The 26608-nt window shown below is 43.1% G+C and overlaps 1 protein-coding gene across 4 annotated transcripts in view; it reads left to right on the top strand.

Moving 5' to 3' along the window:
• Window positions 1-6248: 6248 nt before the first annotated feature.
• Window positions 6249-26608, top strand: part of ZNF385B (zinc finger protein 385B) — a 363316-nt gene continuing 342956 nt past the window's right edge. Inside the window, exon 1 of one of the 4 annotated variants that reach the window (XM_053918817.2) lies at window positions 6249-6462. The gene's annotated coding sequence lies outside the window, so the exon portion shown is untranslated. The remainder of the gene's footprint in view (window positions 6463-26608) is intronic. The other 3 variants (XM_053918816.2, XM_053918813.2, XM_053918815.2) reach the window with 3 other exon arrangements.

Below are 26608 nucleotides of genomic sequence, written 5' to 3'. Positions count from 1 at the left end.
TTCTCCACTGCACCCCGGGTGTCAGTGCAGACCTGTGCATTAAACACATATTTACGGAAGAAATGATTGAACGACTGTCTGAACCTGGCTTCTAGAAAAGCACTTCCTTTGCTGTAGCACAGTCAGGGCCAGCTCTTTACACAGGTGTGAATAAGAAATGAAAACCACCAGCTTCATTCGAGCTTGCCTACAACCGGTCTGGTTCAGTCCTAGGCACTGCAGGTGGGCAATGAATGCGTACAAAATATAAGAAACAGTCGCTGGCTGTAACGGTCTGAACAATCTTGTTGGAAAGACACGACATGAGACAGCTATAGACAGGTGTCCAAAACAGAAGGATATGGAGAGGTGAAAGGCTACAACTTATTTGGAATTTGTTAAGGAATGGGGGTTTTCCTCGTTAGTCCCTCAACTCCTTTCCGGAAATGCAGCATTCAGGTGGCTAAGTTGGTAACGTTCAAATGCTGTGTGACAGTAGTTGTAGCAAGTGAAAAAGAGAAAGTGAGAAATCACTTGCACGGCAAACAGGTATTTGTGAGGTACTCCATATTAGGTGTTATAAGGAACTAAATAAAAAACAGGTATGATATAAGTTCTACTCCCAATGGAACATACTGTCTAATCAATACTTTTGGTTAACATCAAGAATCAGCATATAAAGAGCTTTTTAAAGAAAAGATAAACTTGAATTAGAATGTTAGCTCTACCAATTTTTGACCTTGGGCATCTCACAAAAGTGCTGCTTCTCACTTTCCCCATCTGTAAAATGGTGTTAATATTTTCTCCACCATCGGATTCTTGTGACAATAAAATGAGACAATGTGTATATAGTACATGGAATATAGTATTTTTCAACAAGGGCGAAGTGTTGGCTATTCAAACACTGGAGCTTTTTGAGTCATTCAGCACAGTAAGTTTCATATTAGTAAATTATCTAAAATTATGACATGGGTTAAAATGTAAAACTTTTTAAAAAATACAAATTTAAACCAAAAGGTTTTTGTCATTGGCGAGTTTCCCCAGTTACTAGGCAGTTGTGAGTTGAATGTGCATGGGAGCAAACTGAAGGACTGGGTCTGAAAAATGAGTCGTTTTTGGAAGGAGCATTACTACATCTTCAGGCTTACAGAAAGTGAAGGAAATCAAATTTGCAAAGGTAGTTCAAAGCAGATTAATTATTTTATATCTTTCTCTGAGCAAAGTGCCAAATTGGAATGTGTGCTAACCAGGGTAATCACCTTGCAACCTGATCAGGCAAGGACTTGGGGGTATGGTGACCAGTGGTGCGACCTGCATCCTGGGCCCCAAGGCAGTGCCCGATTACGTCTCGAAGGCACAGATGCATAAGAAGAGGCACAGTTGTTAGTGCGAAGCTGTAGCTAGGGTCTAGAAGGAATACTTTTACGGTATTAATCACCTCTGGACACAAAAGATGTTATTGCCTTGGAAAGCAATAATGTCATAATGTCACAGCAAAGCACCAATTCCTCTAGATCTCAAGAAAATAAATTTTTAGGAAAGGAGGAAAGCAAACAGATCTTTGTCACACTTGGGAAAAATACTTAATAATTAATTTTAAAATATAAAAATAAAGAAATCATAATGTACTCATTCCACATATTAGACACATATTAGTGAGTGAGGAATTTAAATACATGGCCTTTCTCTGCTGAGAGTATTCAAATTAGAAAGGAAGATAACAGGGAATTCAATCGCTAGTTAAAAAATAATTGTAGGCCAAGAGGACAATTCTTTTTCACAGAATACTAGTGATTCACATAAAAACAGTTCCCTAAGACAGGGAGAAGAAAACAAACTAGCATAGCTCCTCAATTAAGCCTGAGATTTAGCGATGTGTTTGACATCCCTGCTTCTTCCAAATGCAGTTGCACCAGTTTGATATGAAAGATAATACAGTTAGGTTTTAAAATGCAACAAGGGTAAAACAGTGATTGATAATTCAGAAATAACCTTCAGATTTTCATGTAAAACTTCCTATACTTTTTCACATTGAGTTTTTTAGACATAACTATCTACGTTCATAAAACTAACTCATTAGTCTTAAAGAACTATCTCATTATTTTTCTGTCACACTTACGAGAAAATAATAATGAAAACTACCTCATCAAAAATCCCTCAACATTTGTGTTTTAATTCATTGCTAACCATTTTGAGTAGGCAGACATCCATACAATAATATCAGTAGTTTTGGGCAAAGACAAAATTTTTAGCTAAACTTGAGTTGCAGCTTTTAAGAACAAATGTCATCAAAACTCTTAATTCGTTAATTTCTCATAATATCTGAAAGTTGAAATAAAAATTTTTGTAATATTTGCAATATCCATGCCCTCTTTTAATGATTAATTTTTAATTTATTATTTTTTCAATCCTCAGCTAAGGATACATTTATTGATTTTTTTAGAGAGAGAGAAAGGGAGAGAGAAAAACATCGATGTAAGGGAGAAACATCTATCAATTGCCTCCTGAATGTGCCTCTACTGGGGATCAAACCCACAACCTAGGTATGTGCCCTGACCTGGGATGGAACCCACAGACTTTTGGTGTATGGGATGATGCTCCAAACAACTGGACCACCCGGCCAGGGCCCTGCCCCCTTTTAAAGAACTATAATTTAGTAGCCTATGGAAAAAATGTTATACTATCTTCCATCTAGTTCTAAGTTGCTGTAAAAGTTCCAGATATAACTTTATTTGTATTTCATATACACTTTAGACTTTATTACTCAATATGGAAATAAACCTCCTATTTACTTCCCAAGTAGTTATTAAATTACAATGAACACTTGTCAGATCTTTTACAGTTTGTAAAATATTTTCCCATTTGCTTTGGTCCTTGGGTTAACCCTATGAAGATGGTGTATTTATTTCCCACATTACAGACGAGGAAACTGAAGTTTACAGGGAATGACGAATATCACTTAGGTAGTGAGTAAATACTAAGTCAGAGCTCAAGGCCTGCTCATCTAACGCTAGAACTCATGCTTTCCCTGTTACACAATGTTGGAGCCATCCGAAAGTAGAGTTATCAGGAAAGATTCATAGTGGAAAATTTTGGAGAACTGAACGGGAGCTAGAAGACACTCTGAGGAAAAGTTTGCAAAAATCTCAAAAGCAATGGAAAAAAGGCAAAATATGAGCAGGATGATTATCAACCAATGGTACCGGTATTCCTATATAGTTTCCAAAGTGTTTCATATGCCACTTGTCTTTTGAAGATTATGGTAACCCTTGAGAGCAGGCTGATATAATTTGTCCTGCCTTACAAATGTAATGGCTTGAAATCGACAGCTGAATTTGGAATTTGAGTCTACCATTCCTAGTTTTCTTCCACCGTTCAGAGTAGTTTCCAAAAATATGGCCTCCAGCTCGATCCCAGAGTGTTGCTGATGCCTGCAGAGCGATCTCAAATGTCTCTCCGGCCTTGTTCACAGTATTTTACTGTGTTGGCTCTCACCCGTTTCTTCTTGAGTAAAACTGGCTTATCAAGTCTTCAAATTTGTTGATGTTGTGCTTGTTACCACCTGGTTCTTTATCCACTGGAAGTTGAGTTGAGGGGCATAGTTAAAAGCAGTTTGTCTGCCTATGATAATCAATGCTTAGGAACCAAGGCACCACACACCTCCAAAAAGAATAATAGAAAAAAGCTTACATTAATCTCTTTCTGCTATGTTCCTCCTCCACATTTAGGGACCTCTCTTTGCTGCACGATCCCTCAGTGTTGTTAACCCTCCCAAAGCTCCTCACCTGAGGCTGAGAGATCTCAAGTTGATTTACTCCACTCTTTCCAGGAATGCACAGTAATGGTTCTAGGAAAAAGACGGTGGGAGGGTTTGAGGACTAGAGGACCCCTTATATTAGATAGCACTGGAAAGGCACAGGCAATGCCAAGTTACCCAATGGGCACACATTTGTAATCAGAAAGTCTAAAGAAAGCTGACCTTTTTTCCTATACATCTGAATCTTGTAGTTTCCAATTTAATGTCGAATCCATGCTGAAGTGCCCTTAGAAGGCAGGCACTCTTTCCAGAGGTCTTAATCTCGCTTGGCTAAGGATATGAAGTCACAGTTCTTATTTATGTCATGGGGGAAAATTGGGAGTTGTCTGCATGTATTTAATGTTTTCAGCTGTTGTTAGGAAAGCAGCCCTCAAATTAATCTCTAGCATAGATGATTAAAAATATCAAGGAGGGATATAGCTGCACTTTGCAGGACATAATAAAATGCACATGCTGCTAAATTGTGCAAGCCACAGGGAACACTTCTCATAGGTGCTCCACTCCGCAGAGGTTACTCATTTGCCTCCAAGTGCAATCCAAGGTATTGACTTGACGCTTTAAGGGGCCCTCTGCACCTCAAGTATCTGGAGATACCAATACTTACTTGAGCTCAGCAGCAACCACACTTTGCCAACTCTGAAGTGTAGGGTACTGGAAGATGGGTGTTTTTCTCGTGGAAGGCTTTGCCTCTGGAATTTCCTGCCTATCCTAGTCCACTGGAATCCCATCTTACTGGTCTTCAGGGACTCATGAAAGACTTCTTTTCAAAATAACCTTTACTGATGAGAAGAGACGTTAAGGCAGGGGTGTCAAACTCATTTTCACTGGGGGCCCACATCAGCCTCCTGGTTGCCTTCAGAGGGCTGAACATACTTTTAGGGCTGTATAAATGTTAACTACTCCTTAACTAGGGGCAAGGAGCTCTACATTTGGCCCTTTGAAGGCAAGAGTGAGGTTGATGTGGCCCCCTGTGAAAATGAGTTTGACACCCCTGCTTCAAGGCCATAATTTTGTAAAAGATGGCTTAAGCTATTTATCATAGCTCATGTTCTTCTAGGTGATGATTTCATTTTGGTGCTTGTTTCCTGTATCAACTTCAAATAGGGTACATTTTTAAGAATAAATGTAAGTGTCTGTGCTTAGTAATGAGTAAGTGAGAATGCCTACCTGGATGTAAAGATATTTAGAATTCTAAAACTATAAAAATTATCGGTCAGATTAATGCTCCTTCTCACCTGGTAGCTCAGGTGTGCGGGTGCCTGCCACACCCCTAAATTCCAAGGTGAGTAATTAACCTGCTCCCCTTTGAAAGCTATAGGATGGTGTGCAAGTGTGTTTGATCTCAAGCTCACCCTGGAAGTCAGCATTGGCTTTGGCTGGACACTAAAATACTTACTCTGGACGATTATGCGAAGACATTAACAGCTGCTGGATTAACTATTAACGGAGTTAGTGTCAATCATCTGAGACAAAACCTAAAGAGTAATATTTTAAAATCATCTGCTCAAAAAAAAAACCCACAAAAAAAACTCTGCTAACACAGCTCTCTTGTCCTTCATTACTCTTGTACTTCTCCAGCCAGAGTAATCTCCGAAAACCGCTCTTCTAAAATTATTTTTTCTTTCCCTTTAAATGTTCCCCCCCCGCCCCCCAAGCGCTCTCCCTTTCAGAACTCAGCACCTTGGCGATATTTGTACTGTTTTCAGAAGATGCCCTACATCAGGGTAACCGACGACATGTTTTAGTTTTGAAAACTTAAACACGGAAAAGAAATCCGGAGGAGCAGGAGCCTCCACCCACGAGGCTTTCAATCCCACCTTGGTTGCGACGCGGTTAGCGCTGCGAGCCTTCCCAGCTCCGCCAAAAATGCCGAGGCTGCTCGGCGTGGTCCTCCAGCCGAAAGCCGATTAAAGAGGAAAAACAAATAGTAGGTCAGACGATCTCCAAGAAGAGAGTTTCACTCTGGCTTGACAAATATTTGAAAGATCCGCCCCACTGCGCCTGCTGGTATCTCGGTTTTGGGACCTTTGCCATTGTCAAGAATTTTATCCGGGCCGGGGCCGGGAGGAAGAAGACTCTCCTTCGCGGTGCGCGCACGCCTGGAAAGGCGGGATTTAAAGACGGCGATGCTGCGGGAGGCTCCGCAGTGTCAACGAGCCCCAGAAGAGTCTAGCTTCATTCACCCTAGAGTGTGTGCCTCGCAAGTCCCTGCCTGGTAAACCGTCACCAGCTTCGGCGCGCGGGAGTGGCATTAGCTTGTCTAAACCCCGGGGTTCTCGGCCAGGCCAAAGGGCTGGGCAGGCTGCTGGGCTGGGCCCGGGAGCAGCCCCCCGCCGGGCGCGCCCAGCCGGCTGCAGGCGCAGGCACACGCCCCTCACCTGGGCGAGCGAGGGCGCGCAGGCGCTCAGCACTGGGGCGGCGGTCCGGCATCTCAGCCCGGAGTCCGCGTGAGTTAGATTGTTCGAGACCGCGCGGGCCGAGCTGTCGCCGACTCTGCAGCCGCCGCCTCCGCCACCTCCCGGGCTGCCGCAGATCGCGGGAGAGCGTCTGCGCGAAACCCCAGCGCCGCACCGGCGGGACCGCCGCAGACGCCGGAGCGCGAGCAACAGCTTCTCGGCTGGGCTAGAGGAACCCCTGCCCCACGCTCCAGCGGCCCGCGCCCCGAGGTAAGCTCCGGGCGCCCAGCCCAGCCCAGCCGATCCCCGTGCCCCCTGTACCAGCGCCGCCTTCCCGCCCAGTGCCCGCTGCCTGCTCAGGGCGAGCTGGCACCTGGACGCGCTGCCCGAGGGAATGGCCTGGAGCCCTCCTCCCGATGGAGTTTCCACTTTGTCCGGCGGTCCCACTTGTAGCGGAGGACGCCCAGCTGCCGCTTACGGGAGCTCTGGGGTTCCTGTGAACCCTTGGAGTTAGGAGTAGGTCGTGGAAGCCAGAGGAGTGGAGGAGTCCCCACTGTGGGCTCCTGGGCTCCGATTCCCAAGGACGGATGGAGAAGGGGAAAGGACAAGGAGAGTGCCCCTCCGTGGTTAGCCGCAGTGCCTCCGCCACCTGGACTAGGAAGTTTGGGGCTGGACAACTCTCTTGTCATTATAGGGAAATAAATGGGTATTTGGGGGAAGAGGGTGTGGGAGGAAGGTAGTAGTCGAAGCTTGGGGTCCTGAGAGAGTTCTGCTGCTAAATGAAGGTGAAACGGGGGCGGTGAGGCAGAAAGAATGTTCCAAAGTTTGCAGCTGCTGGGATCCCTGAGGGGGGTCTAGGCTACCCTGTTTTGGGTGAAGGTGTCAGCGCAGAATGGGAGGACGCTGTGGCACTGCGGAAGGGACAAGGAGAAGGGAAGGGGAGGACCATCTGTTTCGCCCCTGTCATTTGCGGGGGCCGGTGGGGAGAACTGGCAGGACGATGCTTCCCTGAATGCTTTCCCAGGCTCTGGAGGACAAACATTTTCTACGCTGAAGCTGGATGGGGAGTGTTGTGGTCCTCCAAGGAAAGTAAATTGCCTTCGAGCCCCCTGCCCCCATGGGTGCAAAAGAAACACAGGTTTGGAATGATCTCGGAAGTTCTTGGCTTAGCGAATGTTGTTTTCATTTTCTTGCAGAGATGTGGTGTGCAGTTCTTTTTGGTTTTGCGTTGCTCAGGAGCATCACACCAAGGTGAATGCAAACTTTGTTAAGATGTAGCAAAAGATGCTAAAAGGAAGAAATAAAACATTTGCTTTATGGAGTCCATCCTAAAGCTTGGAGACTGGCAGCTTCAGAACAATGCATGAAATTGTAGGAAATGCATTTATCAAATTAAAAAGGCTTTTCATAAAGTCAATAAGCTACATCTTAGATAAAGTTTAAGGTTTTGGCTTGGAAGAGTTTCCTGAAATACTTCACGGCCCGATTTAACCGGCTTTCAGAGTCCTTTCAGTTTATTTTGTTGCCATTCGTGCATTGAGGATGGATCATCCATTCCCTGTGTTAGATAAATCTGCCAAGCATGCAAATACTGCATTGCAAGTTCTGTTGTTGCCTTAGGGTCTTAAGGTGGGAAAATGTTTATTTGGTCAAAGTGTGTGCTGTAGATTCTGTATTCCCATAAATCAAGTATTTGTGGAGTTATAAAAGTGATTGGAGGAAGCTTGGAATGAAAACCACACATCAAATAGCTATTCTTGTAGCTCTCCTTGACCTCTCCTATTTGTAGTAAAATTCTGTTGAGAAGGTGAATTCTCCTAACAAAGGAAAAATTACTGTCTTCTCTGCAGTCATCCTAGTGATAGAAATATTTTGCAGTATCATTCCTTATGTACTTCGTTTGCATTCTATTTTACATTACCTGAGTAATGATCTTTTTATAGCAGTTTAATGACCACTAAGAAGCATCTGTAGAAAAAAAACAATGTTGGTATTTTACAGCATTTGACCAGTAAACAGATTCCCAGAGCAATAATAGAACAGTGAACTTAATGTTTCCTTCCTCAATTGAGGTAGAAAGGAAACCAAGGAAGGTGTCTCCTCTACAGTTAAGCCAGAGAAGGAATTTGTCACCCAAACAGACCTGACGCCAGGCGGAGGATACCTGTATGAAGTGTAACTATTATATGAGGATCTATCAAAGTGTTCTCAGAATCTGTTTTCTTAGGCCAGTGACCTGGCTCAGCCAGAAAATAAAATTCCTGCAAAACAAGCGCAACTCTGAGAGGGGAGATGTCTGCGTAGAATAATGCTGTGTGGCTCTTCTAACGTGAGGGAGAAAAGAATCTTAAATCCTTGAACTGCCCCTCCCCACCCTTTAGATTTTTTATTCTATCAGCTAAATTTGAAGCTATTATTGCTTGATTTTTAACAACAATTTATATTAAAAAATACAAGCAATTAGTATACTTCTCACAGGTGTGACTGCTTTATTTGCAAAAATCTTCTAAAAGAACTAAAAAGCAAAATTGGTTGTCTCCTGTTTCTAGAAGATCCTATGTCTTCAAACATTTAAAGAACAATGAGTGTGTTTGGCCCAATTTCCCACTGCTTTTCCTTTGCTTCTAGGATGTTATTGTGACACCCCTCACCCAACTCACCATTTCACTCTATTTTGTCACCTCCCCCCTCCTGTCTCTCTTCCCTGTATGTCTCAATATAGTCTTGTTGTCCTTTTCTTGTTCATTTTAAAATTCCATGTATTTCTCTTGGTCCTCTTTGCTTTATAGATGATTTTTTGTTGCATTTTTTGCATGTTATTTTTCATTCTGTGATGTCCTTTTATTAGTGCTAGATATTTTCCTAAAGTAACATCTTTATCTCGACTTTCTTTCCTAAATTTCCTGTTGACATTTTGAACCACCTACCAGATGGCTTTATATCACTCCTCTCGGGTGCTTCAAATCTAACATGTCTAAACTCTAGTCAACATCCTTCTCCTTGCGTGAACAGGAGTGACTGCGAATTTCTGTATTTCTCCCAGTCACGCAGGACTTTCCCAATATCTTTGCTTTCCACCTACACTGCACAGGTAAATTCTAAAGACTCCATTCCCATGATGCCTCATGATGCCTGCTTTTTCATTTTTTATTCTCTTCCTGCTGTCTTTGTTCAGGCTCTTTGGAGACTACCAGGGTGTCTTCCTGACTAGTTTCCCATCTCTAGTCTCTCTTATTTCCAATCCATTTACACTTGGTTTGCAGAATAAGCTTCTTAAAGCAGAGCCGAGCTCAGTCACTGGCTAGTAAACTTTTCCCCAGTGCCCTACCAAATGCTGTAAAAATCTCTCCTCTGATGTTTAAGACCCTTTGCAGTCCAGCCCCCAAGTAGCTGCACATTTTTTACTTTGATCTCATCGATTCATTGACTCAATTGTTAATTTATTCAGTGGATATTTGAGTGCCTGCTGCATGCCAGACACAGCTGTAGGCAGTAATTTTAGGAGAACCTGTGTAGTGGCTCAGTGATAGGTTTCTAATTTTATTTTTCACTAGTGGAATCCGCTGTTAAAATATAGTCTCACATGGTTGAACTGGGACCCCAATGATCCCATCAGCCTTCCCTCTGTACCTACCGTTAGTAGTCTCAGAGGCATCATCACAGAATCATGAGTCTGTTAGAAATAATTAAAAAAACACTGCTCTAGGCTGAAGGCAATGTTCCTTGAACACAGAGCAGGCCTCTGAGTTCTGCATCTTTGCTTATGCTGTTCCCTCTGCCTGAAATAGGCCCTCCCACTTTCCCTAACCGTTTCTGCCTGTCAGAGTCAGTGCAATTGCTATGTGCTTCCTGATCTCCCTCCAAATTCAGTTTTTGTTCCTTTACCATTTTGCTTGACTTCCTCTTGGAACACAAGTCATGGTCTTCCTTACATACATGTGCTTTCTGCGTTCACCCCTAAAGGCACCATGCCAACCACGCCTAACCTCAAGCATCTAGTTCCCAAAACACTCGGCCAAGGATCTGTCAAAGTGTGGTGCATTAACAAATAATTTAATTAGTTAGATTAAATTCTACCTAGTTCTCTAGTACTGGTTTCTGCCTGTAATAGCTCTTTGTTTTAATTCCTCAATTTCGTTCTTATATTAGAGCCAGGGCTTTTTAAATTTATATATGCATCTTAATCTTGTGGAGATCTTATTAAAATGCAGGTTTTGGTTTAGCAGGTGGGGGTGAGGCACCCAGATACTGCGTTTCTGACAATTCCCAGGTGATGCTGAAATAGCTGATCCACGAACTCCACCTTGAGTGGCAACGGTAGTGCATGATACGGGTTTGGGAGTTTCTGGCGGCCCCTGCCTCTTTGTCAGGTGATTTTCCTGCAGTTTATGCTTTCGTATGACTTTCTATTTTGAAAGTACGTTAGGCTTTAGCATGCTTCCCAAAGCTGAATGGAAGGGTGGTGATTCTCTCGTATTTTCCCTTGTTTTGCTGATACAGCATTGCAGTGTCTGGTTCTCTCTGTATTGAATTTTTCTCGGGCCAGTTCTGTTGTTTATTCTGTATTCCTTCTCATTTACCTATCATTTTCAGATTGTGGCTGTTCTCCTTTCTCATTCTGTTACAATTTTTTTCTTTCCTTTGCTCTCCCTGGTTCTAGAAATTCTCTTCAGATGCCTTGGTTGACTCCTTGTCCCAGTTGTGTTCCTACTGCTTCCAAAAATTTTCTGTGAAAGGAGCACTGAAATAGGGCACAGGAGACTCTAGCTCTCATCCTGCCTTTACTGCTGTTGTGAGACATCGGGCAAAGCTGTTTCTTTTCTGGGCTCCTCACTGGTGGCTGGAGGGTGTGAGTTACACAGTTTCCTGGGTCTATTTCAGCACCAAGATGCCGTGTGGGATCTTCCTGTGAGGCAGGAGCAGGTTGGGGAGGAAACAAGGATGGTCTGTTGATGTTGGTGTAGATATATGTCCCCACCTAGTGTTTCTGTTCCAGATCAGCAATTTGAGCTTTTGTTGTTCTTGCACTACTTAGAGAAAGATTCATATATTCTTAATTTAATCCTTATTGTACTTTTCCCCATTACCATTTAGTCCCCTTATACCCCCCCCCCACCCCAGCAATCAGCATGCTGTCATCCGTGTCCACAAGTCCTTTTTCCTTTTTGCTCAATCCCTCACCCCCTAACCTCTCCCCCACTAGCTGTCATCTGCTCTCCATCTATGAAGACTCATATTTCTTAAGGAAAAAAAAACCTTGGCATTTGTTAATCCAGTTATTTTCAACCCTGGATTCACACGAAAATCCTCTCAGGGGCTTTAAAAAAAAATAGTGATGTTCTTAGCTTATCTTGGAGAAATGATTTATCAGTATTTTAAAAATCTTCCCAAATGATTCTAATTTCCAGCCTGGGTGGAGAATACAGCATCTGACCTGTAATGGCAATGTGGGCTGGTGTCTAGGAACATAGGGTTGTGCTGGGCTGAGTCAAACTCGGGCTTTGCTCCTCACCAGCTTTGAGAGCTTGGGGAGGTTCCTTAACTTCTTTGGGCCCCGATTTCCTGATCTGTGAAATGGGTTGACTTGGTGGTTGTGAGGAATTGGTGAGAGCCAGTCACGGGGCACGGTGCACACTGTGGTTGTTCAAGACACAGCCGTGGTTGTTTATCGTGATAACTGTGCTATTACAGTTTATATCCCTGAGTCACTGAAGGGTCATCTTGCCTTAGTTGAGTCGACGCTCTCATAACCCCCTGCTCAGCTTCAACATATTCTGCAGAGCAAAATCAATTTGAAAAGAAACTTATGACTATGTTTTCTGGAAGTCAGTGCAAAAATACAGAAGGTACATATATTAATAAAAACCAATCACCCTTATAATTTTGATCCTTTGGTGCCACATCAACTCTATGATCTCATAAATACCAGACGTGGACTAAAAAACATATAAACTGATACAAAAAGATGATCAGGCTTTTATATCCACTTCATGAAAAATGACTAGCTCTTTAATAAAGACAGTTCTAACATCAACAAATAGAAAGGCTTGAAACTCGAGGGTCTAAGAGAGCATTTTATTTTGGAAATAAATGCAAATGTGCTAAGCATTTACTCTTCTGACTTTCTAATGGGAAATGGAATTTAAGAATCATAATCAAAAAGGAGCACACAAACACACAGATAGCCTGTCCTCTACAGGCTAAAATGAACCAACTTACTCTTCTCTTCTTGGCTGAGACTCTAAAATAGCCTTTATGCTATTAGGATATCATTATATCAGCAAAGCAAAGATTGGATAAAAGAACATAACCAGTTGTTCTTGCACTACTTAGAGAAAGATTCATATATTTTTAATTTAATCTTTAACTGAGGCCCCCTATTCCTTTTTTTTCTGTACACACCGGAAAATAAGAGGGGTGCGCAGTAATTCCTGCAGGCCTGGCATAGGGAGGTGATCACGAGTACCACAGATGTTCTGCTGACATCCTTTACCTGTGCAGGACTGCAGCTGGGTACCAGTTCTCACCCCTTTCTCTGGGAATAAAACACGTTATGTCTGCATTATTTACTCTTTTCAATGAAATCTTCACTCAATTTTATTTTCCATATTTTGGTGTGTGCTCTTTTTAACAACACAATTAAGAAGATGCTATGAACTTATAAAAAGAACTTTTGAGCTACTCTAAGAAAAGGCCCATTGTGAGAGTTAATTCGCTAATTCTTGTAAACCTTTGCTTCAATATACTCACGTTAAAGTTGTGTAAAATTCCACAGAGAGCTGTGATTTTTGATGTTTGTTAGTTAGAATGGTCAGTTTGACTGTTACTCAGTTATGTAGGTTTCCAGATTCTAGGGGCCAGTTCTCTTGGTCAGTTTACACTGGTTGCAAAGTCGGAGTTCAAATTCTAATTAATCTCAGGCTTAATAGATTACTATTTCTGTGAAGTACTGATTAGTATTAGTTTCTCCTATTAGTCAGGGATATGGAAATGACTGCTATTCAGTCAAAGAAAATTATTGTCTTTAGGGTTAAAAGGGATCTTTGTGCAAAATTCTTGTCGATACATTAAAAAAATAAGATGAGGAGAATTTAGAATATTTTCAGTTTGAGCCCAGGGAGATTAAGCATTACAGGTAAGGGTAGAAAACTTCTACTGGTATTAACGCTAGAACTTAAACTTCACATAGAACTTGGGTGGACTGGGTGATGTCCTTAGATTTGATAGATTTTAACTTTAGAGGTTAAAAAAGAAACATTTCCTCACAGACTTTGGGAGAGGTATTAATTTATATGTTATGAAAAATATAATGCTAAGAATAAGAATACAAAGCATAAAATGCCATTGTTTATGTACAGATGTTACCAGCGATGTTGGCTCTTAGTTCTTGAGTTCAGCAAAGAAAGAATTCAGAGCCAAGAACTGTAGCACAAGAGGAAATTTATTTAGTATGCAAAGCAGAAGTACACTGGAAGAGACCATTCAACCAGGCTTCTCAGAAACCTGCCTTGGCCTTTTAGAAAGAGAGTCACAGAGGCAGAAGAAGTGAGTCAGCTGGGCTGTGTGGATGCAGGAAACAAGTTACAGAGGCAAAAGAAGGGCTCTTGGAGATGGATTCAAGGGGTTGGCCAAGGATGAGCTGCTGCAGCTGCCCACTGCTCTTCTGGTTGTGAGTTTTGTGGGGACCCTCAGAGCTTAGAAAAAAGAAAGCAAAGACACACACCTAGAGAAAGCAAAGATACACCCCTTAAGAAAGAAAGTGTGCTTGCTGTAGGGAGAGAGTGCACACTGGGTCCTTTGTCTTAAGGGTTTTTATGTGTATTCTAAAAGCAGGAATTTTAGGAGAGAGGAAAGGGGAGGATCTCTGTAGAATATTCATAAGCTTTCCAGGTGTCCTTTAATATGATTATTTAACAAAATGAGTGAATAGCATCAGGGTTCTGGTCTCTACTGATTAGTTGGCACTAGGGTAGGGGGCCATTGGTTATTGCGTCTGCTCCTGACATCAAAGTGTTGCTTCTTTTGGTTTTGTTGCATTTCTGGGCCTGGAGCTGAAACATAACTGAGGCCTAGATGTTATCTCTAGTTTGACCAAAATTCTGTCTCTGTGATTGGCAGGTTTTGCTCTCTGTGGTGTGGGGTTTTGTTCCTAAGTTTATTTGATGCTGTGCAGAACCTCATTGTCCTAAAGGCTTAATGCTTGAGGGAGTGGTGGTGCCAGGGAGAAGGAGGCAGTTGAGTCAGGGTGCTTGGATCAGGCCAGTTTGAATCAGCTGTCTGTCTCAGGATTCCCATTCCACTTGCCAAGGAATTTTCCTGACTTCTTACTATCCTGCCTCACAAATTAACATATTTGTATATAACACAGGCATTTTGGTTTATATATATATATATTTCATATATATATCTGGAATAATATCTGGAAATGCTGATGATTAAACACATCTCATTTCCTGCATGAGTTGCACTAATGAAGGTGGAAATAGTTGGCCTAATGGTTGAGTTCAGGCTCTGGAGTCAGACTTTGTGGATGCAAATTCTAGCTCTTCCACTTATTGCTGTGTGACTTTGACCAAGTTACTCAACCTCTCTGTGTCTTAGCTTCCCGAGTCTGAGAGATAATGAATGAATCTTTCATTAGATTGTCATCAGGTAAAATGAGGTAATACACATAACATAATTAGCCAAGTTCTTGGTACCCACAGTACTCATAAAGTAGCCACTATTACACATTTTGTAGTTTAATAATTCCTCATAGGTACACTGATTTCTTGGCCAAGAGAACTTTTGGGACTGTGACTTTTGAGCCTTCAGTCACGTTGTGTTTTTTAATTATGTATTTTTCTCCTCTACCTTTCCTTGTTTTCTTTAGGAGAACAGCGAAATGAAAAGGAGAATAGGGGTGTGGAATTGTACACTACAAGGGCTCTTGAAAATTTGTAACCACGCGAAGCACAGGCACATTTTTTATAACAAAATAAATAATCTGGGCTCTAGTATTTTTGAAAAGACCAAGTGGTTTTTAAACATGGCTTGAAAGGTAGCATCTGCATGAATGGGCTTCATGACCTTGGTTGGCGTGTGTAAATCCGCACTGTTTGAAAGTGGCCCATACCAGAGAGTGACCCAGGTGTAGGAGCCAGCGTATGCCACTGTGGTCTGTGTAGTCGGTGGACTCATTGGAGGTCTCTTCTCAGGTACCTAAATTGCAATCGAATAGTTCCTTGGATCATCCCGGGCTCAAGGACATTTATTTTAATACCTGAATTCGATTTTCTAAGTTGGAATTTGTACAAAAAATAATTAGGAAGAAAAGACATCAGTGGTGAACTACATGCAGAATTTTCAGAGAGTTTAAGTTCATGTGTACCCAGTTGCTATATGCATGGTTCTTAATGGTGAATCTCACTTCCATGGGAATAAAATTGTTCCTGCATGGAATGTGGAAGATAAAGTCTTATTAATGTTCCTTTTTTGCATAGCCTTCTCCTTGTGTCTCATGCATGTAGTCACCAGGCCGGCCCAACAAATAAATGTCTCTACTGATTCTTGGAATTACTAGATTCTCTAAGAGAATCCCTGGAGAGCTTGCCAAAAAAAAATCAGAGTCTTGGAATTCACCCTTGAAATGTCTGACTCACCAGGTCTAAGGCAGGGCCCAGTAATCTAAATATTTAATAATTATCCCAGTTGATTCACAGACCACACCTGGAAATTAGTGCTCGTTCTCTAGATTAGCACCAGTTCTCAACTTGGGATGCCTATCTGAGTGACTGTGGAGCTCCATAAAAGACCAGTGAAAGATGCCAGGCTCAGTGCCTCCAAGCTGCATTAACCACAGCACATTCCTTCCTTTAGCTGCTCAGGTCGCCCATGTGGAGCCTGTGAAGTCTGCAGAACCGGACCGCCCTTTCATTGACCCACAGGACTTAGTCCACCACGGTTCTCCATGGCACTGTGGGCCACTTGCCATACCCCTTAGTACCCACCCTGTGACCGCAGATTCCAGGGCCCAGACCTAACCCTATAAAATCTGAAAGGAAGTGGTGGGAGGTGAGTGTTGAAGCCAGAACTTTTCCCTGGCTGCCCAGATGATGACTGTGTCTTGGTGAAGTTCTCTAGCCAGCGCTGTGTGGAGCATTGCCTTTGCCTGTGTGATTCACAGTTTCAGACAACCCCAGGGGTTGTGGTCGCCACCAGATCGATGGCAGAGACCATGTGGCTGGTGTGGAGACCACCGTGATGGCTGAATATCAGCAGTGTCTCTTCCCTGTCATGTCTCTAGGCTCGTCTGTTCTCTGCACCCTGAGAACAGCCATTTCTGCTGCCCTTGTGGTTTTACGGCGAGAATCACAGGCTCCTGTCTCTCTGGTCGCTTCCTGTTGTCACTCTCCACAGCTGCCAAGAAGAGACCCACAGCACCGTGCCAAATGTACAGATGTGATGGCTCCCAGTCAAACCGCTGCCGTCCTGGCAGAGAGACCCCTCTAAGTCCTTTTGCATCCCTGAAGTCCTCCTTGCCTCCCTGAGTATAGCTGACATAAACAAGGTTTAGATTTGTCGAGCATTTCACAAATTCTCGGATCTGTTACCTTCCTCTGATACTGCATTGGAAAAGGAACAGCTTATAGTGCTCTGGCTGGCATGGGAAAAAGGCAACCTGATCCTTGGAAATACTTGATTTCTCAAAATCATGTTTCTGAATTATCATGAATTATAGCAAGAAAGATTGTGTGTGTAACAGTCTGAGTCTTCAGAGTATGTACTTCAGTAGACCCATTTAAAACCACAAAGTATGGAATCTCTCATGACTGCTATATAAAATAATAAGGAAGTATGACATTAAAGTGATTCGGCATTATATTATATATAGCTCTCTCATTGTTTTTTTTTTTTTAATCTAGCATTAGTGTTCTCTCTTGTTAAAGAACTCTGTGTTATCAAGGAAACCTCAGAGAGTAACTGAGGGTAAAGTGGCGTAAAAGTTGGCGCTTCAGCGTCTTCTCATTCATTGCAAGGCTGTGTTGTCACAGAACCCTGTGTGCAGCCTGACTCAGCCCTCCTGGAGCTCAACTCCTTTTCTCAATGATGAGGAAACTGAGGGGAGCAGAGGTTGGTGAAGGGATTGGCCAAAAGGTACACCTACCTGGAAAATGATATCACCAATCGAATTAAGTGTGAGAGGGAATTATGCATATAGGAGATAGCAATATCACACCTTATAGATCTTCTCAAGAGAAAAATTACTGATCACACGGCATGTTTTTATAACACTAGGAAAAAGCTGAAAAGACAACACCTGAACCGTTCCATAGGACTAATAATAGCGCTTGTTTGAGAGGCCTCTGCGCAGGACCTGTGCTAGTTGGGTAGGCTGTACCACTTCAAAGTCCTCTTGGTCCAGCCCACTTCTTTGTTTGTGTTAAGTCCTATTGTGACCATGAGAAAGTGTGCACTGGGGACACAATGTCAGCACAGGCTGAAGCCACTCTGAGCAGCCCTGAATGAAGAAGAACCCAAGCAAAATCTTTCTGAGTCTCCTGACCCCCATGCTGTCATTTCTTAACCGGCCTTAGCAATAGGACAAAGCATGTGTCGCACCATCTGGTGCCAGATGAGAGGGCTTTGAACAGGCACGGCAGCTGCCTGCAAGGACTGCGAGGGATGCTCTGTGGTCAAAGATGTAAATCCCTTTGTCTGAAGTTCCAGCAGGCCCGGCCACGTTCTGTGGGTGGGGAGGCAGATTTCAACTCGACATGAGAGAGAACTTTCTAATAATTCAAACTGTCCAATAATGGCCTTGAAGTTTCATGCTTGCTCCAAGTGGAAGTGTGTGACCGATGAGCATCAGCCACCAGGAACAACATAGGAGGAGATCCAACATTGAGTAGAAGCTCAGCTTGGCCAATCACTACAATCTCTTCTGTGCTTGGTATTACTGTAATATAATTTGAGGTGTGACGTAGGCAGGGGAAGGGAAACATACAAGAAAACAGGCAGGTTAACAGGTGTTCTTAGGCTCTAAAAGATGAGAGAACAATTACTTCATATTTTCTCCACCTTTTAAATCACCTTACCCTTATTGAGCACCTACTATGTACCAGAACATCATCTCATGTAACAGCCCAAAGGCACATAGCCCGGTGAGTCCCCTCTTAGCCAGAGTTCTGCTGTTGTTTCCCTGCCTCTTTGACGATTCCCCACAGGCTGCCATGTGCAGGCATCATACCTGGACTAGTCTCCTTGACAGTCTTTTCTTTTTATATCACGTTTTCTGTGTTTCTCTTATGGTGCTTGCAATATTAAAGTGTAATAATAAGTTTGTATTGCTTGTATTGATTTTTCTCACTAGACTGTAAGCTCTTTGAGAGCAGACTCCTTGGCTTATTCATTAAGTGAATGACTATTCAAGTTTCTAGCAAATAGTAAAAGTTAATGTTTGTTGACTGAATATTTGATTATTCCTCCTGTTGTATCTGCTCCTCCTGCCCAAAACATACATGAGATGACTTTTATCCTTAAGTTAAGGAACTAAAAGAAAAAATAACAGAATATTCTTTCCCCTTCTGACCCTACCTTTCCAATCCTAATCACCTCCTAATTACCTGTCCCATTCATTCTATCTCAGTGGTAGAGGGGAAAGTAGTGACGAGAATGAGGTGAAAAGAATCCCCCAGATTTAGAGAATAGAAAACCACTCCTTCATCAGCCCCACCAGACGTTTGCCTTTGACAGCACTGGTGCTGGGTCGAGGAGCGAGGCCTGCCCCTGCTGTTAGCTAGCCGTGTGACCCAAAACTAGTCCCGTGGCCGCCTTTCTGTTTCTTTCCTATACAGTGAGTACTCTGCTGAGGCAATTTTCGGGGGCTCCTTCAGGTCTGGAACACTGTAGCCCGTAATCTCGTTTCCCTTCCAAGGTTTCCTGAAGTCCTTGTCCTCTAGGAAGTGACCTGCTGGATAACCAGGGGTCCAGAATGACGAGGGGAGACAATGTTGGGAGGTGACTTTGGAATGACACCGTGCTCTTCACTGTGATCTCACACGTCTAAATCCAGTGCCTGCAATGTGGCCTGTGCCCATTATAAACCGATCTGGCTAAAGATTCCTCTCCTGTGACATGTCACAGGGTTACAAGGACTCGAAGAGAGAACACAGGTACTTGAAGTACTTATTCTGTACCAGAAACTTGATGAGCACTTGGAAAATGATAGCTGCTATTATTTGGTAATACTGTAGTCCCCCTCTCTCTTTCTTCCTCTTTTCTCTGACCCCTGAAAGACACCCACACACAAGTCCTGAAGAAGTTTCCTTGGCATGGTTTTACGGTGTTCTCGAACATCAGTTCCCCTCCGTCTAGAACTAGTACAGGGTAGCCAAAGTCTCTTCCCGCTACGGCATTCTGCTCCTCCACGTACAGTGGCCAAATGGGCAGCCCATTTCACAGTGATCGAGAATATATTAATTTAGCATTTGCATGAAAGGTGTGAATGTTATGGAGGAGACGCTAGAAGTGGGTGTGGGGTCATCTATTTCAATACCATATAACGTATTGCACCCACATCAAGATGCCTTTATTTGAAAAAGCTGTGAGCAATGGTGACACAGCAGCTCCTGAGCCTGACAACAAACACCTCATAAAAATTTATGAGGTTCAGGTTGTAAAGAACAAACTGCACATACCAAGTAGTAGCTTTTCTTATTAAAATAATTTTAGCTTTAAGTCTGTTGTCTCCATACCACCGATAACAGAAGCTCATGCTGTGGCTAGATACTGTAGCCTGTAAACTTTTGTATGGGCTTTTGAAAAGGGATGATTGTTTATGAGATATGATTTTCTCACCTCACCAAATTAGATTATTTGAGATAGTGTCCCTGGTTGTGAAATTTCAATCCTGAGGAAACCTGTGCCTCTGAGACTCTGTGCAGCCTGCTAGCAGAGTGGAAACGGAGCATAATAAATCTGCCCTGAGCCCATTTTTCTCCACACAACTCTATAATTCATTCTTTGCTTGGTACCCATGACCGCTTTTTTGCAGCTAATCAGTCTGCACCCTGGCTGGCTCCCTTTACCTGCAGAACCTCCTGGTCAGTCCAGATCTCGCCTCCTTGGCACACTCTCCTGCTGCCAGGCTTCTTTCTGGGGCCGGGTGCCGTCAAGAACCCTGGGTCCATTCCTAATCATATGGCAAGTAGTTACTGTAGTTATTGGGTGGCTTTCTTGTTGTAGTATACTTTAAAAGATAGATTATGTTTAAAATGGATTAAAATAGATAGCAGCATCTCTGGAATGCCTCTGTGGTCCAGCATTTCAGTTATTCTTTCCTGAGCTGCCTCTGAGGGTTCAGAGGAGGAGTGACCTGCGACTGAAGCCACATGTCTCTTTATTCCAGTCCCTTCCACTTCCCCAGTGAGGAATGCTGCTCCGTTACTCCTCTGGCTTTGCTCCCTTTCCTCTGCCTCAACATTGTTTGGGTCCAATGGCACCACCACCATCTGCTGCCATTTACCCAGGAGTGGCTGCAGGTGACTATCAAGAAGCTTGGGAGAAAAGAGTTTTGGAAACTTTCCTCCAAGGTAGAGGAGGGGCTATCATACTGAACTTGAAGTTAAGTACATCGTCTCTATTCCTGTCTCCAACCCTAGTTATTTTTGTGATATTGGGAAAGGAATTCATTTTTACTGGATTTCACCTTCATCATGTATAAAACAAGCAGGTATCAGTAGATGAACTTTAAGAGGAAAAATCATGTAAATTATGAATTATATAGGCACGGAAAGTTGTCCTCTCGTCCTTCCTCTAATTTAGTTCTATAACTAGTGTCTTGAGATTACTTTAATGGAACCTGGGGCTTTGGAAGAAGAGGTAGCAAGAGGATTGTGCTACCTGGCAGAGTGTAGGCTGGAGCCTCTCAGAAATTACTTTGTGTAGGAGGCCAGGTTACCAGCTGTGGCTGGGCAGAGGGTGGGCACCCAGGGCAGCAGTTTGATGGGGAACATACGAACAGAATGCTCAGTGGGTCACAAAGCTGGCAGCAGAAGCAACGGCATCCAGTTTGTTGGTCTCAGAGGAAGTTATCTTTATATTCTTCATGATTTTAAAGATTAATTGAGTAGCTCCTTAAGTTTTTTTTCAAATGCTTTCATCTGAATTTATTCATTCACGTTATTTTCAACTCTCTGAATTCATTAAGAGCCTCCATGCCTTACCTTGTTTTACAGAGGAGGAAACTAAAGACCTTAGAAGTTACCTCATGAGCCCACAGTGGCACAGCTCAGTAGTGGCAGAGCAGGACTGGGGTCTCCTATCTGTGCAAGGTGGGTGCATGGACCCGCAGCACCGGCATCGCTTGGATGCTTATTAGAAATGCAGAATCTCAGGCCTCACCTCGGACCTGCTGCATCTGAATCTCCATTGTAAACCTCCAGGTGTTTCATTGGCACATTAAAGCCTGAGGACAGTAGTGAAGTGGGGCCGTCCTCCTTCACTGCCCCATGCTTTCGACACAGGGCACCACCTCATGTCACGAAATCCCACTTGAAAATATGTAAATGTAACCATACAAGTGGGCAACATATCTGATTAGACAGCTGAGTGATTAGGATGATTTAAATTAAATCTTGTACCTCTCTTTCTGAAATGACTTCAGGATCGTAAGGCTGTTGGACCTCCCCCGACCCCCTGCCAAGTTCCAAATTCTGAAAACACCTATTTTAGATGTTTTACAAGAATAAGCTTTAAAATCTAAACATAAAAGTAACTTAATAATACCAAATTTGGAATATGAATATGCTTTAATTACTGTTGTCATAGTCATTCACTTCTCCAAGAAGGTGACTTTACACAGTCAACTAAAATTACGTGTTTAGTCACTACCATATGCAATATGTTAGTGGAGAGAATATTGTCTAAGAAGAGAATATTTGAAATGTTCCATATTTCTTTTATCATTTTGCAAAAGAACCAGTTGGCCTTGAAAAAGTCCCGCCAGCCACACAACATGACAACTCTTGATAGCGCCAAGATAACGGAATAGGACAGATGACACTGATTCATCTTGTTTGAAGATACTCAGGACCACCTTAAACATCCTTTGAGTTCTAGGGCATCTGATAGCAAGTTCTTACCTTCCTTCGGAGGTCCCTAGGATTCCCCAGGTAGGGAAACTCTTGCCAGGTCCCTGGTGTGACCATCTGAAAAGGCCGTTTGTGCACATGTCACTTTGCACATACAAGCTCAGAAAATGGAACAAGAGCTGCAAATCTTTACAAAGATGTATGAAAAACAGGATGCATGTGATCCACGCAGTTCTTTTACGTGAGAGGCAGATGCAGCGTGCCCTTTGTGTGCCGACTCTATCTTTGATTCCTATCCCCGTCGGTTTTAGTGGCCCTTGTTCTCAAGTTTTATAGGTGCAATGAAGTACCTGCACCGACTTCCTCCACCACCCACTGCTCATCCACTGCTGAGGTTTTCCACCTCTCCAGGCTGGCATTGTATTGTGCCACATTATGCAGCACTGGTTCTTTTAGGATTATTTTTGTCACTTGTCTTATATTCTCTTACCCTTTTTAAATTCATTGCATTGTACCCTGTCAGATCATGTGACTCACCAAAGAATTGAACTGGGATAAGGCTGCATATTTAAGTGTAGCTGTGCCAATAAGTTGCTGCCAGAGTGTACCTCTATGTAAAGGAAAATGTTCTCCAATAGACACCCTACTTTATTCTTCTGAGAGTTTTAGAACATTCCCACTTAGGGTTGTTAGGGTAGCTTCCAGAGTGAGAAGATCAGCTGCATGTGAGGTAACCTTGTGCGGTGCGGCAGCAGTGAGCACTGTGCTCTTGACCGCAGAAGGAAGGCATATCCCAGCCATACGGATACTGTGCATGCCCTCAAGACGAGGTTACAAAGAAAGGCAATGGGGAAAATAAGTCCTCAACGTGGTTTTTCAAGTCGCGTAGTTTAGAGACCTTATCGTTCATTAGAGAGTTATGATTTTACATGATGCTATTTGTATTTGGAGTTCCCTTTGTTATTAATTTTTTTATTTAAGTTCTGAGAGTGATAGAGCTTGAAGCAAATAGTGCTGCCTTTTCCCCCTTGGGTCATAATTAAACATCCTGTACATTTTTGCATGTCTGGAGAGTCATACTGGGTTCCTTGTTCTTCTTCTCCCCACCCCTTGTACTAATGGTGAGCCAAATGTCTTGGTCTTATTCAGAAATTCATTTGACTGAACAATTAATGATGTTTTCACCCTGGTTTCCTTCCTCCCTTTTAAAAAAATTCAAATTCCATTTCACATAGAAATATAATAACAATAACAATAGCAACCAGAAGCCATAGGCTGCTTTAGTGTCTAGTTTTGTTTTAAACACTTAACATGTATTATATATTGAATAACAAGGTAGGTACTATTATTATCATCCCCATTTTAAGATGATAAAAACTGATACTAAGAAAGTTGAGGAACTTTTTTAGGTCGTGAGACTGGTGAATGACAGAAAATTATCTTGAGCCCAGGCCATGCTGACCCTAGAACCCACCTTCACCATGAAAACCATGATACAGGAGCAGAAAGGAAATTGAAACATCACTAGCTCAACTGTTCTTTCTGCAGATGAAGGAGTAGGTCAAGAGAGGGTAAATGCCTCACCCTGCGTTTCACACCTAGGAAACGGGAGAGACAGTTTCAACAGCTGTCATTTTCAAGGAGGCTCAGGGATCTTCTCTGGACCCATCTGCTGTAACAAGAAGTAAGGGCGCAACTACAGAGTTGTTCAAAATGGCTGCTACCTCACTCCCCTCTTGCTGGGGTGAAGAGGAATCCTTGCACCTGGGAAGATACTACAAAAGCTGTTGACTGTGCGGAGTTGTTATCTCCCAGGCTGGAAGCCTACTTTTAGCCAAACTCTTGAAAAGCCAGGCAGCAAGTGCCTGCTAGGGAATTTTCCATGCTATTAGTGCTCCTTCTCCTTTCAAAGTCAATCAAATCCCAGGTCAAACCAGCCTGCCTTCGTTGCCTTTGCTCAGCCCCCTCTCCAGGTCCTGCTTCTGTGCCGAAGATAGACTGAGTCTGACAGATGGAAAGCCAGCAGCAGTCCTGAGACTGGCTGCCAAATGGGACAGAGGAGGCGAGCTGACGGGTTGTGGCACTGAACTGAAAGGGTGTGAACATCAGTGCGCAAACGAAGGACAAGTGGGGCCCCCCTGGGGAAACAGCAGTATCTCTCATCACCGAATGAACGGGGTGAAGGTTTGCAAAAGGGAGAGGCAGCTACGGGGCAAGGCGCTGCTTTCTGTCATGTCCCTGTCGTTGTGGTTTAAGTTGCAGGACGGTGCTGCAGCATCAATGTGTGTCCCAATTGGGCTTTTTAAAAAACAGTGTATTTTTCTGGCCACAAAACTAGTCTAGTCTTATTTAAGAAAAGTATAGAGAAAGAAGTTTTGGTTCACTGAGATGCACATGCAGGTGGTAACTCACTGGAATCCAGTTGCGCTGCACTCCGGGTGTACATTTCCTTTCCCTTTCCATCAGGCACCCGGGCCCCTGGCTCCTTTAGCCTCGGGAGAGCTGCATTGCAGGGATGCAAGCAGAAGTTGGCTGTATACTAGAAACGAGGCTGGCTTTGGTGTTCTAAAGGCTCCTTGAGGGAAGGAACAGAAAAAGAGAGGTTGATTTCCTAAGGTTAGTTAATCCAATGGGCTGCTTCTTTTGAGTGCCCCAGTGCTGTGGCAGGGCCTACTGTGGGAGTATCTAGGGGAGCTATGTATTTTGCAAAAGGACACCCAGTTTTGGTTAAGAGTCCCACAGCACATGAAGCAGCGCCCCCACCCCTGCTCCAGCAAATATGAGCATGTTTTCCAGCCAAAGATACCTTCAAAGACTTCCTATCTATCCGTAGGCTAGAGAAAGTTATTCCAAGCTGATGGAATACATGTGCAAAACTATGAAGTTAATGGCACATGTATTGTGTACCAGTGACTTTCTTCATCTGAATAACGGGATTGTGTTGATGAGCAGCTGGAGGGACGGGGAAGGGCTACTCATGGGTGGCCTTGACTGCCCTCTGGTGGAATCTCCATCTAGTAGGCCAGTGATTTTCAAACATTTTTTTTAGGAGCACATACAGCTTTTTAGATAAAATCTTACATAGAAACCTAATGGACCCTCACACCATACCCTCCCCTATACAGCCTCAACTCTTGAAGCATCTCTGTGTGACCATGTCTGTGAATAACGGGGAACCCCTTGTCTGATTGGATTGGAGGTTTAAAATGATAATCACAATGGTGGCATGAAGATGCTTTGAGGGGTGGAGACGGAGAATGTTAGACGGGATGCAAAGAGACCAACTATGAATTTCAGTTTCTGTTGTGAGCCTCATTTGATTTGATGGTAGATATTTCGTTATAATTCAGGGTCACACTCTCTTCCGACTTGGATTTAATTCCAGGGGATATTCATATACATAGTAAGAGCCACCACTTACTCAAAATGCTATTGTAAAGAGTGGGAAATTTATAAATTTTAATGCATTTAATAATTATAGTAACCCTGTATGGCATATGCTATTATTATCTTCATCTTGCAGATGAAGAAACTGAGTACCAGAAGGCTGAGCGATTTGCCAAAGTTAAAGAGCTCTTAATGAATAGAGCTGGGATTTGAACTTAGATAGCGCCAGTATCTCTGTTCTTAACCAACACGGCTACAATGTGGAGGTGTCCAGGGGAGTGTACCATTTTTGTCCATGGGAATGATCAGTCCTCTTTAGCATCCATTGCATTGCACTTATTTTTCTTTATCCCATATGGTTCTAGGATATTACCCATGCAGGTTGCTCTGGGTCCTCCAGAATGATCCCTTTAGGTACTCACAGCCTATACTACACCTGGAAGAAGCTCTTTGAGACTGTCCAGGACTCTATCTACCTAGACCAGTGGTTCTCAACTGGGATTTTGCCTCCAGGGACATTTGGCAATGTCTACAAACATTTTTTGTTGTCCCACCTGGGGACGGCAGTCACGTTACTGTCATCTAATAGAGGCCAGGATGCTGATAAACATCCCACAAAGCACAGAACAATCTTCACAACAAAGAATTATTGAGACCAAAATGTTAATAGTGCTGAGGTTGAAAAACCCCAACATAGATATGAAATGATATTTCAGCCATTTTACTTACAGTCTTGATTTTTTCCCTCAGGGTACCACCTTCCCAGGAAAGCACGGATTCCCTTGGTTCTTAGCTCCACCAGATTTTCTGGGGTTTCTGTTGCCTTTCTCTCCATCACGGCTCGGTACAGAACTGGTGAGTGGGCTAGGAGCTAGCGTCCCCTTTTCAGGCATCCATGCAAGCTGAAATTCACTTACCCTTTGACTGTTTCCCTCTCTCTCCCTTTTATCTTGTCC

This window comes from Desmodus rotundus, chromosome 2, assembly GCF_022682495.2.
Source record: "Desmodus rotundus isolate HL8 chromosome 2, HLdesRot8A.1, whole genome shotgun sequence".
In the NCBI taxonomy this organism is placed as follows: domain Eukaryota; kingdom Metazoa; phylum Chordata; class Mammalia; order Chiroptera; family Phyllostomidae; genus Desmodus; species Desmodus rotundus.
Note: the sequence above shows the minus strand (reverse complement) of the source record. Positions and strands in the feature narration are given on the sequence as shown.